This window comes from Hydra vulgaris, chromosome 04 (assembly GCF_038396675.1).
Source record: "Hydra vulgaris chromosome 04, alternate assembly HydraT2T_AEP".
In the NCBI taxonomy this organism is placed as follows: domain Eukaryota; kingdom Metazoa; phylum Cnidaria; class Hydrozoa; order Anthoathecata; family Hydridae; genus Hydra; species Hydra vulgaris.
Genome location: NC_088923.1, coordinates 12,537,265 through 12,552,500, shown reverse-complemented (window position 1 = coordinate 12,552,500; position 15,236 = coordinate 12,537,265). Strand labels below are relative to the sequence as shown.

Genomic DNA, 15,236 nt, shown 5'->3' with positions numbered 1-15,236 from the left:
TTATAACAATTTTATACTTAAAGTTTGTTTCTCTCTGATTTTTCATTGCTAAGGGATAATCCTATAAAGAGATGGGCTCAGGCATAATCAGAGCTAGCCCTAAGTATGCTAGAATTTTCTGCAAATTTCAACTCAGAAAAAAAAAAGATTTTTAAAATATGGGTCATTCTGTAAGCATGGTTTTTAAAATTTGTTTGAAAATAAATTTCCGCTTCAACTCGAAATTTATCAAAAATACTTAACAATTTATCCATATTATTGTAGTTGCAATCAGATTGCAGTTTTATTATTTCTAATAACACACTGAATATAATTCTAATAATTATCATAAATTATAAGATATATACATTAGATCTTTCAGCGCATAAAGTTCAAGATGACTTCAACAACTGAAAAAAGAAAATGTCATAATGAAGTGAATATTTTTGTTCAAGACTGAAAGATAATGTAATAGTTTATCTGAATTAAATTTGTTAAGGATACATGATAGTATACCTGGTGTTTGCAGTCGTCTTAAGATTAAACTATTTTATTTAACGAGGTTTTGAATATTTTATTATTTTTTGTATTTACATTATGATTACTATAAGTTATAACTACCACCATATTTAATTTGAATTGTGGTTATCATGACAGTACAGTTACTTATTCGTTGACTAATCTTGAGCATCTACAAGAATTTTAGCCACGAGTTTGCAGTGACCCTGTCCTCAGAATCTCGGCCGTATCCAGTTTCCTATTTTTACTTCTGCCATATTCTGAAGTTAAAAAGCATCCGAATAGTATAGTCCGTATAGTAAGTGTTTATATCCGTATAGTTTAGGTACAAGTTCATTAAACTACAGTATAGGAGCATGGGGTTGAAAAAAAAATCATTACCCTAATAGCCATATTGTGCTGCCCTTGACAATGAAATAAAATATGAAGCATATAATACATTTATGTTGTAATCAAACTTTTTTAGCTGTCATGGATTAAGCTTGAAGAAGTGACCATATTTTATGAATTCTTAACAAATTGCTAGCACATGTAACATGCACATTCAGAAAAATACCAACAAGCACACACGTTAAGAATTCTTGATAAAGCTCTATAAACACTCTTTTAAAAACACTTTTCGATGTTCTACTAAATGAGCTGTACGTGGACTATCTCGTAGAAGTCATCTTCGATGACATATTTATTTTAATATAGGTTCTAAAGCTTTATTTTTGCATTCCCACACAAATTTTGAAAGTTCAGTGGAGTTGGCCTTACTTTCATTTTTATGCTTATAACATCTGTCTTTGAAGGTTTTCTCAGTAAGCCCAATGTAATAATATCCTTCTTCTTCTCGGTGAGTTTTTACGTTACAAATATAAATAAGATTTTTTGTAAGGCATTTTCCGTTGAGTGGGCATAAGGTTGTTTGTCGACAATTGCATAATTCTATAATATCAGTGGTCCTCAAACGACAAAAATTAAGAAAAATCTAATAAGAATTAGCCATGAAAATAAATTTCTAATTAAAAACTTTAATGTCATTAAGGCGGACGCTCCATAACATTTTTTGTATATAATTTTTGTCGTTACTTTTTTGTTGTTTTACATCTGATGATCGCTATTGCGTGAAACTTTAAGTAATGTAATTGAAATATATATTAATAATTATTTAGTTTTCACTATATTATTTGCCCAACTAATTATATAACACGCTGTATTGAGCACTTTTACTAGAAATATTAACACAATTCCTATATATATATATATATATATATATATATATATATATATATATATATATATATATATATATATATATATATATATATATATATATATATATATATATATATATATATATATATATATATATATATATATATATATATATATATACATATATATATATATATATATATATATATATATATATATATATATATATATATATATATATATATATATATATATATATTATATATATATATGTATATATATATATGTATATATATAATATATATATATATATATATATATATATATATATATATATATATATATATGTATTTATATATATATATATATATATATATATATATATATATATATATATATACATACATTTACATAAATTTGTATATTTACATGTATTATCAAGATTTTGTAGCAACACCAATACTCTTATGTATAAGAGTATGGGTATTGCTATCTTTATCGATTCCATAATTTTACTTTTAGGCGTTAAATGTTCTGCATTAGTAGCTGTATTGCTTACATTATAATTCATTTAATAATTAACTTTTTTTAATAATTCCAAAAAATTGTATACGCATAATTGATGAATCACCAATCAGTTAATTATACGAATGACTCCCACAAATCTTAGCCTCAACACCTTTTTAATTTTAACTTTTGCAATTTTTCTATTTCCAAAACAAAGTTGCCAAAAATAAAGACTTATTTTTTAAAAAATGCGAAATTTGGACTATTTAATCAAATATTATCGATTTTTTTCTGAACTTTTTTTTCGCGTTTTTCCGGTAGATTTTAATGTGATATTTAATAATAAATTGATTAATAAGCAAAATTTTGATATTAAGAGGCGATTTTCTGGGGGCGAAATATTCATGCCTATTGCGTCATGCTATTTAAATAATATTATCTTTAGATGATCTTGGGTCTTTTCAATATTTATTTTATCTTTTATCTTTTTTCAATCTTTATCATAAATTAAATAATGCTAAAAAGTATTACATCAAGTTTAAAAAAGTAGTCAAACGTGCACTGGTCTACCCTACTCTCGGAGAATCACATTATACTTTGAGTTGTGCTTGTAAATCGAAGCATTTTAATAATTTAAACTACACACCTGATATAAGTCATAACAAATAACTTTCCACAATCTTATGATGTTCAGGTTATGAAAGAAAAAGATTATTTTTTTCAACAAACAAGTTTTTAATTTTACTGGAAAAGCATTGTATTATTATGGAAAGATTGCCAGAATTTAATTTGCTCTAACTCGTCGCGTTGGTTTAACAAGGTTTTAACTGATTTTTATTATATTAGGAGAATAGCAAATAAATCTTTTTTTCTTTTTTTTCAATATCTAAATAAAAATATTTATATAATTATCTTTTATTTATTTATATATACATTATATTATACATCACCAAAAAAAAGAATACACAAACAAATAAACAAAACATCAATAAAAACTATTTTAATTAAACATTAAAAAAAAATCTTAATTTTTTTTTAATTCTTCTAATATAATATATTTCAGTTAAAACCTTGTCAAACCAACGCGACAAACTGTGTGCGTATCTTTTTTGAAACGTGTTTATGCGTAACTAATCGCGTTATGGTTTAAAATACAGATATTTCATAATGTAATTAGTTTTTTGATTGCTAAACGTTAAATGGTAAAAAAAAATTGTTCGATAATTTTTTTGTGCTTACTGTAATGTTCGTTTAGAACTAAAACAGTTTAGTGAAGTTAGTTCTGAAGAAAATATTGATAGTTTAAATGAAACCCGAAAGAAAGAATTATATTTGATTAAGGAAAATGATAAAATCTGTAAAAAATGCCAAAACGCCTCACAACAACAAAAAAATAATAATAATAATAACGAAGAGTCTATGAACAATAATTCAATTAATGGAATCCCGATAACGCATTTTCATTTCCAGTAAGCGATTTATCAATATTTTCAGCTGAAAGTGTAATAGACAACAAAGATAATTCTAAAGTTTCAAATTTACAAGTTGTTTTAATAGAAACAACTGACATAAAATGCAATCCTGATGATGGATCAACATTTGTAGATTTTTTTCGTACTCTTTTGTCTCACAAAAGCTGTCTTGTTTGTGAAAATAAAAACTTATACAAAAAGTTTAGTAACATTTCTAATGAATTGGTTGTTGACGTCTATATAGAAAAAAATATATTGGTTCCACATGACTCGAAGTGTTGCAGCATTCATCTTTGTAAATCGTCAACTCTATTAATCAAATAAAGTATAGAGGTGTTAGCAATTGGTAAAGGTAATATAAAGCTCAAAAAAGAAGAGGTTAAAAATCTTTTCGAAACAATTCGTAATTCTTTACTTCGAAATTCGCTTTTTTTGTCATTTCATAAATAAAACAAATTTGATTGAGAATAAATGTCTCAATCAAATTTGTTATTTGTAAATATCTGAATTTACAAAAGAAAAATTTACTAAAATAAGCGAATCACTTGACTCAATGAGAAATTCAATCCAGCGCACTAAAACCCAGACTTTGACAATATACCTATTCTGACTCAAAACAGAGTTGGATCATTTGACAATATCAATATTTTTAAATTTAAATCCTGAATTTGATATAAGTCGGTTACTTCAACAAGTCATAGAGTCACTTACCATTGGTTTTGTTCCAAATAATCTAAGCGTGAACCATATCCAAAGAAATGAATTATTAAAAACAATAGCCTTATTGCTGAAGAGATTTTTCAAACAAGTGATGATCAATTGATATAAATAGCAGATAGAAAATACTGCTATTGTCAAAAGAGTAGCAATAACGTTTTTTAGCATAAAACATACAGTGTCAAAAAAAAATGAAACACTTGGTAAAGTCATTTGTGACATGTTCTTCTAACGGATATATCTTCTAAGTTTATGGTCTTTTTGAAGCAACAAAAAATGACGTGACTATATTAAGTGAGATTCTTATCAAGGACCAAAGCTTATGTTCTTAAATTCGACCAAACAACGTCATTATATTGGATCGCGGAATCCGTGATTGTATTGAAGAGCTTAAGAAAGGTTATAAACTTGATCCGAAAATCACAGCTTGTCTTAGAAAAGACCAGAAACAGTTAACAACTTTGGAAGCGAGTCAACTACGCTTCTTTACAAAGAAGCGTGGTTGACTCGCTTCCAAAAGTCTTTTTTATTTATGCTGCACAAAGCAATATTAGCATAATTGAGATAAGAATGAATAAATTAGAAATATATATATTTTAAGTAAATTTGATTTAGGTAAGGTGCCAATATTTTTAGAAATTTTATTCGATTTATCCATGTGACTTGTGACATTTTCGTCAAGAAGAACTGAAAATTTCATTGAGTGTTCTCTATTTATAACTTTACTGACATTTTGGAGCTTTAGAGGAATTCGGTCTTTTTGATGAAGATGATGAAAAAAAATTAGTTTTGGTTAAGGTGGCTCACCCCCATTAAGTTTAACTTTTTATTTATAAAATTTCTAAACTTGTTTTTAATTATTTATATAAGGAAATTACATTAAAACTTTAACTTTTCAAAATAAAAATAAAGTTTGCATTTTTTGATGCTGAGTCATCATAATTTGTCTAAATTTTTTTGTGAAAAGTTACTAAAAACTGCCACTAGTACAAAAGTTTCCATCATCATTCTCCTTCTCAATGTCTAAATAGCCTTTTTTTATCAATCTTAAATGTTTTCTTTGTTTTTTATTAATATCAGTTGATTTTCTTGACATACTTGATAGTCGCTTTTTATCTTTTTTGAAAGTTCCTTTTTCGAAATAAATACCTCCAGGAAAACCAAGCATTTTAAAAACATACCTTAAGGAAGTAAATCCATCATTATAATTTAAAATAGAAGAATAAACAGCTATTTCAAGAATTTTTCTTGCAGTAAAAGTAGCTTTAGGGCATCGCTGCCATATGAAACCATTAAATGGCTCATTGCAGTTTTGTGTCATTCCATGTAAACACTTTCTTAGCATTTCAGGGTTTGACAATTCTTGAAAAATAGGTTTAATTTCCTCCATAATTGCAACTGGTAAGTTTATTTTTTGTTTATAGCTTGTTTTACCTGTAACCTTATCTGATTGCCATTTGCACCAGCTGTTTTTCCATTTTAAACAAAATTGATGACGAGTAACTTCATAAGGAAAATTTGTACAATGGTAAAGTACAGCTATTACAGAATTTCTCATCACAGTAGGTTATTTTTATTTTGTCTTGTAGCCATTCCAAAAAAGTTCTGCATTGTGTTACTAGATTTATTGGTAATCTTCCTTTTCCAGATATTCTTAAGCCGTCACTTAACAGCCTGCCATATAACCTGAAATATGGGCAGATACAAATCTATTTTATTTGTCTTTTTTCATAAACTCAATTGCAATTTTCATACATTCTAGTGCAATGTCAAATTGCATGTTATTTGATTTCATCAATTAGTTTGATGATATTGATTTGAAAATAAATTGTATCAGATGGCTGAAGTAACCAAAAATGGAAAATTATTGATTTAATTTGCTAGTCTAGACGCATCAGTACTTGTTTTTGGATCGGTGGCTTTTTTAGCTATTTCTACCAATGTATCGTACACTACTGCTATTTGATAACATACAGCTTTCATACTATCAATTCTGCATTTTTAACGTATATCGTAAATAGGCTTCATTATCAAATTTTGTACAAGAGTTTTAAAGATCTGCCATTGCTGTGTTGAAGAGCCAAAAAAAAAAGAGAAAAAAATTCCAAAAAGTGTTATTGTGGGGGCAGAAATGACTGAAACTGTATATTTTATCATGTCTCCAAGGATTAGGTTGAGACTGTGACATCCACATGCCACATAAAATGATTTCGGATTGAGTTTAAGTATACATTTTTGTACACCACGACTCCAGCCTTTCATATATGCTCCTTTATCATATCCTTGGACTCTTCAGTTACGCAAAGAGCTTTACTCTTGAATCTTAAGTTAAGTCTCGCGAAAGCATGTTTTTATAAGCATGCTTCCATGAGATTTGAACCAGTGCTGTCATTGACAGGTAGGAATCCTAGAAAATAAATATTGATTTCTACTCGTTTACTCCAAGTTTTGCATATTTGAAAAATCATAGTCATTCTTAATGACCAGCATAAGGTGTGCTGTCGTTCCTCAATGCCAGGAAGTGTTAAATTCTGTTCTGCAAGAATTATACAATTCAAATGATTCTTTTTAAAATATTGTTCCAGTGTTCCAAGTCTCCTTTTTGGACCAGATTTTATGTTCCCTTATCAATTGTATGTTGTTCCTTCAACTAATTTTCCAGCTCAAACCAAGCGCCGAAGTGCGAATGTACTTCATAGGAATTCAGGATCAATTAGAACACCAGATATGTTTTTCCAATCACTATTTTCTTTAATTGCAAGCTAGTTTTTATTTCAAAAATATTTATTTAAAAACAGATTTTTTTAAATGTTTTCATTAAAAAGCATCGGCTAATAAAAAAGTTAGTTAGCTAGTGTTTAGTCAACTTTTTTCCGTGTCAGTTTTAAAGTTATTTTTTGTACAACCTTGTAGCTATATTTTGTACATCCTATAAGCTGTTTTTTCAGTCCAGCAAATGAACGTTAGTTATTCAGGATTCGTTAAAAATTATCAATCGAAAGAGCTTCTTGACCCTCAATTGAATAGCACAAATCCTCACAAAAAAATCCATAGGAAGGAAAGAGGGGGTTGGGATGTAAGCGATCGCCCCTCTTAGATTTAATGAAAAAATTTTGTTTTTTGTTTTTTCATAAGTTTAACACAGCATATTATTTAAAAAAGGAAGAAGTAATTTAAATATAATGTTTAAATTAAAAAATAAAATTAATTAAATAAATTAAAATATTATTATATTATTATTATATATTATTACATAAAATATTATTATATAAAAATTAAATAAATAAATAAATTAAAAAATAAAATAAAAATAAAATAAAATTAATTTCCCCACAAAAATGAATATTATTACAGAAATGTATAATAAAGAGCCAATTATTAAAAAATTTAATTAATTGATATTGTAATCAGTAGACAATGACAAGGATTTATTTTTGTTCCAATATTTATTGGACACATAATAATTTAGCGGTTGTCCATAAATTATGTCACGCAATTTTTAACATTTTTGTACCCCTCTCTCCCCCTTAGTAAGAAATCATCACGCTTTACTGACCTCCCCCCTTAATATTATGCTGCAAATTGTTACACCCCGCCCTTGTAAAAAAATATTTTGTGATTATAAATAAGAAAATATTTTCAATTTTCTTAGCTGCTTTTAGTTATCTAATAAGTACTTTTTAATATATATATAAATTTTAGTTATTATTATTTATAACTACTTTAAAAGTCATTATTTGTATGCGCGTACAAATAATGAACCGACTAAAAAACTATTGTTTGCAGACAAAAATGTTTAAATTCTATAACTTTTTACCTTACCGTAAAGATTGCGTAGAGCCGTGGAGTTGTGAGGATCAATCAAGGATGTGGGTTCAACTCCCGCATAAGAGATCAATCTTATATTTTGGTGTTTTATTCTAAAGCAGTTTTATATGTTTTAACTATTATTATTGTTTAATTATAACTATATATATTCATTATTTATAATTTTCAAGTTTCACAAAGTAATAATTGGTGCGTATATAAATTGAATGATATGGCCGTAGTCGCAGTGTAGTTACATACATCCACTGACTTAAATAGATATAGGGAAAGTGGAGTGTACATATAATTATTTTTGCATCCCTATAATTCGATTTAAAGTTGCATTACTTAAGAGTGACTAAGCATACAAATAACTCCGAAGATATTTAATTTTTGATAAATATATTATTTAAATAACTTCTTTAGCAGTAAGTAGTGTCGCTGTTCAGTTTATATTAACATAACATTTTAAGATAATTATTATGTTATTATTTTTATCTAATAATTATATTAATATTAATTATTTTTTCATTGATGATATATCGGCTATATCATTGACTGATAAAGCCGTAGACCCAGCGAAGTCTTCATCAGTCCACTAAAGTTTAAGTCAATTTAAAAAGTCAATCCAATTTAAGTTATATTGGAATAGCCGTAGTTGAATGTACATGCATCAACTGAGAGTTTATGATTTAGACACTCTTTTAATCAATAGTTTTTCTAGTTTTTACTCTTTGACAAATTGAATATCCCTTCCCCTGTAACAAATCGTTACAAAATTGGTACCCTACCTCTATATCGCGTAACGTAATTTGTGGACGACCTCTTACTTGATATATAATAATTTAGTTATAATCCCCTTAATCCTTTTCATGTATTTTTGTTATACTGAAACAATTATATTTTCGCAGACCTAACAAAACTGTTCTAACTAATATTAAAACTCAGCATTAGAGAAATTTTTCTTTGTTTTTTGAACCTTAAAGCAGAAAAACTTAAAAAAACTTGATTGAGTGTAAACTTACCAGATTTAGATGACCCATTTAATTGGAGGTTTTCCATATTTTTTTGAATATGAAAATAATATTTATTTCCATAGTTTTAACAGATATTAAATTAATTCTACTGTTATACGTTAATCACTACAAACAATAATTTAACTACAGATAAATTTCCTAAATAACTTTATTTAACTTTATATAACACAAAGATAGGTGCTGAAAAACGTATAATCTTATTGGATGTAATTTATTAGAAAACGTTTAAAAAATTAGAATTTTTCATTAAAAATAATAAAGGTGAGAGGAAGAGTTATTCTTATATTTAAATAGAAATAATCTTTAGATTATTTCCATTTAAGTGTAAGATTATTAGAAGGTAAATGCTGCGTTAGCAACAGTGCAGCTATAAAAAAAAATTTTTATGACATTAAAATTATAAATACAATATTAAAGATAAAATAGTTTTTATAATCCGCGCAATAATATACATATATATTATTTTCTTTTCTATCAAATGAATATTGCAGTTATATCTATATCAATGATATATACGTTTAAGGACGTCCTACGGATTTGTGACGTCCGTAAGATGTCGCGAAGACGCCATTGGACATCTCTGTCCGCTAGAACCATTGATAGTCAGTTGCTTTTCATCTTCTTGCATTTTATCATTTGTAATATACTAATAATAAAAAGTACGAAGATGAACAGTAAGATGATTTAATATCATGAAAATTGAACAGCAAGATGATGGTACTATTATCATCACGCTCTTCATAAGCATTTAAAAATTTCATTTTTAATATTTAACGAATGAAAATTGAGAAAAAAAAGTGTTCGTACTTTTTTATTGTTTCAGATATATGCTGATAATTACATTTTTCTTGCAAACTTTTAACTCAATGTTGATGGTATATTATATTTACCATTTGGATGACGTTTATAAAATGTAGTTTTGATGCAATATTGTATTTTTGTTTTTTAAATATGGTAAAGAAAAACATTTTCCAATTAAACAAATGACAAATATAAAAATGCAGCAATTAATTATAAAATTAATTATTTAATTAAAATAATTAATTAAAAAATCTTCGTATGCTTTTGGATATATTACACTGTAATATAGCGTAAAATGTTTTTTAGTTTTTATTTATTGTTACTTTATTTTAACGCAACGTTTTGTTTAACGTTTATTTAACGAGTTTGTATTTTTGTTATTGTATTTTTGTTTTGTATATTTGTTTTGTATTTTTATTATTGACATTTTTATTTAAAGGGGCTTGGTGATAAGACAGAACTTGTCTTCTTCTTGCCCCAGCCATGTATTTATATATTTGTATTGCATAAAATTGTAAACTTTTCTTATCGGCGAAATACATAATAATAATAATAATAATAATAATAATAATAATAATAATAATAATAATAATAATAATAATAATAGTAATAATAATAGTAATAATAATAATAATAACAATAATAATAATAACAATAATAACAATAATAATAATAATAATAATAATAAGCACCATATCTACCCTACCTTTTGGAGTATCTTTTCTATAAAAAATAGAACTCGTTGTATCGAAGTCATTAAAACATTGTGTTAAACTCGTGTTTGTGTAAGGGGATGTTCATATAGATAAAAATTATTCCGCCTAATCGGGGTAAAAAAACTACCGAGATCTCTTCTCTCGTTTAAAGCTTATACTATTTAACATTGCTTTTATATGAAAAATTGTTCACCCCGCTAAGCTAGATCTTGCCTATGAACTACCGGGTTAGGGGCTGTTTATATGGAAAGCGAGCTGGCTCGTTTGCCGAGCAGCCCAGAAAACGAGCCAGTTTAGAAATTGCGTTTATATGAATATGTTAACACTATTGCGCGAATAAAAATTGATATCGAGGTCAGACTTGCTTTTTGTAGCCGGGCTGCCCTCTTTATCAATAAAATAATAATTTTAAAGATGGCGGCTATGGACAATAAAGTACATTATGTTTTAACAATTTGTTTAATTTTTTTTATAACACAAATAATGCAACTTAAAAGCTTTAATAGTGTTGTATTAGCTTCACAAGTTAAAGTTTGATAATTTTTTCAACATTATTTTTTTATGTAAACGTTCAAGATCACTTCAAAAGATGAAACAAACAAGAGAGAAGCGCCTAAAAAGAATAAATCGTAGCTGCTTGTTTAAAATTGGCCGAACTGATTTATGGTGACAAAATATAATAACTGATGTAGCTCAAAAACATTTTGGTGACTCTCGCATTGCTTCTCCCATTTTTTTCTAAATTGAATATCGTATTGTTTTTCGCTTCTTTATACAGTTTCTGGTCAAGCTGCACAGCACTTAAATTTCGTTTCAAGTTGTCAGCTTCTTTTAAGCATTTTTTAAAGTTTTTTCTTTTGTTTTATCAATAAAATTGATAAAACAAAAGAAAAAACTTTAAAAAATGCCGATTGAGAGTTGTCAGCAATATAGTTTTAATTGCAAATAATAAAATTGAAATATTTGCAATTTATAAAAGCAAAATAATTAAAATTTTAAGTACGCAGAAGTTGACAGTTGTAATAATAATACACGGAAGCTTTTAAATAAATAAAAACTTTAAAAAACGCATGCGTACTATTTTAAATGAGAAATTTATATGAGAAATTACCCGTTTGCCAAGATCTCGCGAAAGCCCGTTTTCTAAGATCTCGTGGAAAAAAAAGTAGAATCTCGCCATCCGGGCTAGCTCGTTTGTTCTTATAAACGCAAAATAAAATTAAGTTAAAATAATGCAGACGTCGATATCTAAATAAACGGGCTTGCTCGGCAAACGAGCCAGCTCGCTTTCCATATAAACAGCCCCTTATTCGGGGTGTAAATTCTTCATACGAACACAAGCGAAAAACCATTCTTTGTAGACTAGACAGCTTTGTTACAGAATTTAAATAACATTTGCTTATTTTTAAATTTAAGTTGTTTGACAATGTATGTTCATAAAACAACAGTTATGAAGTTTTTTTAATGCGAGTTTTATTTCATTAGTTAATTATAAATTTTTTATAACTGTGTTTAGTAAATCCTAATAGTTTTTATTAAACTTTCATTAATAGTTTTTAATTTAAAAACTGTCGCAAACTATTGTTTGTAAACAAGCATCACGTGACCTAGCAATATTGTTACAAATTGTTTCTTATACGGAGTAATATATGTATAATGCCTAATTTTTTGTTGTATTTATAACTGCACATAATGATTACGTATTTTATTGATAAAACGAAAAGAAAAATTAATTACTAGTGAAAATGCGAAATAACTTTTTTGCAACCGAGGTGCGGTGATTTGAGTTCTTTCTCAAAATCATGAGGTCCAAAGTTGGATGTTGGCTCTGACCAGAGAAGCGACATTTGTAAGGAAGGAAGTGTAAACTTTCTAGTTAAATTGCTCTTCCACGGTGCATTATAATAAGACACCTAGTTCTTATTGGAGCACCTTAACAACTAAAAAAAACAGTCATCTAAGGTTGTGGGTTGTTGTGAGGACTTTCCAAGTTAAGTAGAACTTTAAATTATTAGCTTATTCTTCTGTAGACATAAGACAACTTTTTTTTGTATTTTATTAACAATTAAGATTTTAAAAAGTGGATCTTTGCTGCAAAGATCTACTATTTTTTTTATTACTTCTAAAATAAACATCCCATTCATCAATGGTTTTTGACATTTAAAAGGTCTTTCTCCTTACAATCTATTTATTGATATCTGATTCGCAGATGTTGTAAATGGGCTGCCTTGTAATTTTAAACAAGCTAAAATGTAATATCTTTTGGACACCTAATGTAAAGCTACTTTTTGTAAAGCTACAGTTCTTTTTTTGCTAACCCGCTCTGTCTCAGTTGTTTCTGTCACTGGTTCTAACTGTATTTTATATTTTGAAATTTTTTAACAATGAGACATATTTCCCGAAATATTTTTAAATTACCTAAATCTTGTTTTAACAATGGTTCTGGTATTTAAATATATAACCACGAGGAGTTTTTGTAATCGACAGCATTTCCGAAGCCGATTGCAATGAGGGCCACGCTGACGCTTAAGTTTAATGTTATTTGTTTTAGAAATTGCAAAAACTTGATTAAAAGCGTAATTTATCAATTATTCCATTATTGTATCTTTTTCCAAACCCATAATACTTTCTTATTTTCTGTTGAAGAAGTACAGTTAAATTTTGCTAAACTATTTGCAAGAATGATACAACCATCCAAGTTGTTTGATGCATGTATAGGAACTGCTTCTACGACTACTGAGGAGTCAATCTTATTTAATGACAATTTCCAAAAGATTATTTATTGCTAATTTTACTAAAGACAAGTACAAAACAACCCTGATTGAAGGAAGCTTTGTATGATAAAATTCGTCAATTACTGGGATAAACTTCTAAAGAAGTTTATTAACTTTGATTTATTTGTTTACTAGTTTATGATTTATTTATTCATTACTTTGTTACTTTTTGTTGCAATATTTTTGATTTTAATCCGTATCTAAATTCAGTTTACAAAATTAATAGTAAAGTACTTTTTAGCGAAGTAAATTGAAACAAATTTTTACACAAGATAAGACTTATTTTTGTTTAAACGCAACTTTTGGTAGTCGGTAAGTTCGCGGTTCGCAGTTCGCGGTATGCAAACCGCGACTGCGAACCAGTGTCACGTTAAGTAGATCATCAAATAAGTAAATATGATATTATGCGCATGCGTTAGTTTACGGATATTTTTTTAAGTATAAAGTCACGTTAAATAAGTAGATCGTTAAATAAGTAGACAAATTGAACAATCAAGGCATATTTCGTTAACCCAGACGAACAAATTTAAAAAAAAACGTTAACCGAACTAAAAGCATTTACTTTGTCATGCGAATTGTTACTATTTTACGGCATTTTTATAGTGATAATTTACTACTTTTAATAATATTTAACTCACGACGTATATTCTAGTCGCCATTTATATCTTTATAGCATTGTATGACAAGAAACATATTTTTAAGAAAAAGTATTAATGATATCAAATAAAATAGTCATTTCACAAGATAGTTTATTGTATTCCTAAATAATTTAACTGTGCATTTTAGTAAAATGTTTCACGTTAAATTATTTATCTTTAACCCTTAAACTTAACAATTGTAAATTTTGTAATTGTTACTTGATTCTACGCAGATAAATAGTAAGGACAGTATTCTAATATTATCGCAGAAAAAAGAAAAGAATACAATTTATTAATTCGTGTCTAGCCTTTTTTTGTGTGATAATTTACCTCCTTAAGACCGAAAAAGACACTACAGTCGAGGAGGCTGCTTTAGTTGTTGTTTCAACCCTCTCTCAACTCCATAATTTCGACACAAACCATGACGAACAAGATCGTTACGCGGAGAAACAAGTTGAGCGCGGTACTGCCAGGGACGTGGTAGTGATCGAACTCAGAACTTTTCGATTATGAGGCGAGTGCTCTACCACGACACCACTACTGTACTACCGTTGAACAACAACCTAGACGGGTATTATTCGACGATTTTAGCAGTTTTAATGTATATATAGCGCAATAATAATAAAATGTGACCTAAACTTAGTTTACAATTTCTTACTATGTGAATTTTTTAAATAAAAACGACATTAAAGAAACGACACACTTCATGCTACACTAAAACTTTATTTTGAAAATAAGATTAAAATATCCTTACACAATATAAATAGCAAAATAAAATAACATGGTTTTTAAATTCTTTTGAAAAAATTTAACTTGGTTGAAACTTGGGCATTTTCGGAAGAAATTCGATTTTTCCACATGAAATTACAAGCCTATATAGAATAGAAATATACTATAATATAAATAGTATAATAAAATTGCAATGAATAAAAAAAATAATAATAAAAATACCTGCTTTTGCACCAAAAGACTACTTAATAAATGCATTGATCAATAAATGTCAATAAATTGTAATAAATTTTACAAAATGAACTCTATTTGTGTGTCAGAAGGATTTGAATTTTTAAAT

At 27.3% G+C, this 15,236-nt stretch overlaps 1 protein-coding gene and 1 long non-coding RNA gene across 2 annotated transcripts in view; one reads left to right on the top strand and one right to left on the bottom strand.

Annotated features, from left to right (window-relative positions):
* The window catches only part of LOC101240045 (fibrillin-1), a 178,117-nt gene that overhangs the window by 4,436 nt on the left and 158,445 nt on the right, over positions 1 to 15,236 (top strand). The gene's annotated exons all lie outside the window — the stretch shown is intronic.
* On the bottom strand, positions 14,871 to 15,224 carry LOC136079573 (uncharacterized). Its single transcript, XR_010638034.1, has 2 exons — positions 15,119 to 15,224; positions 14,871 to 15,039 (listed from the first exon to the last, which is right to left on the bottom strand). It is a non-coding gene; the product is annotated as an uncharacterized LOC136079573 (long non-coding RNA).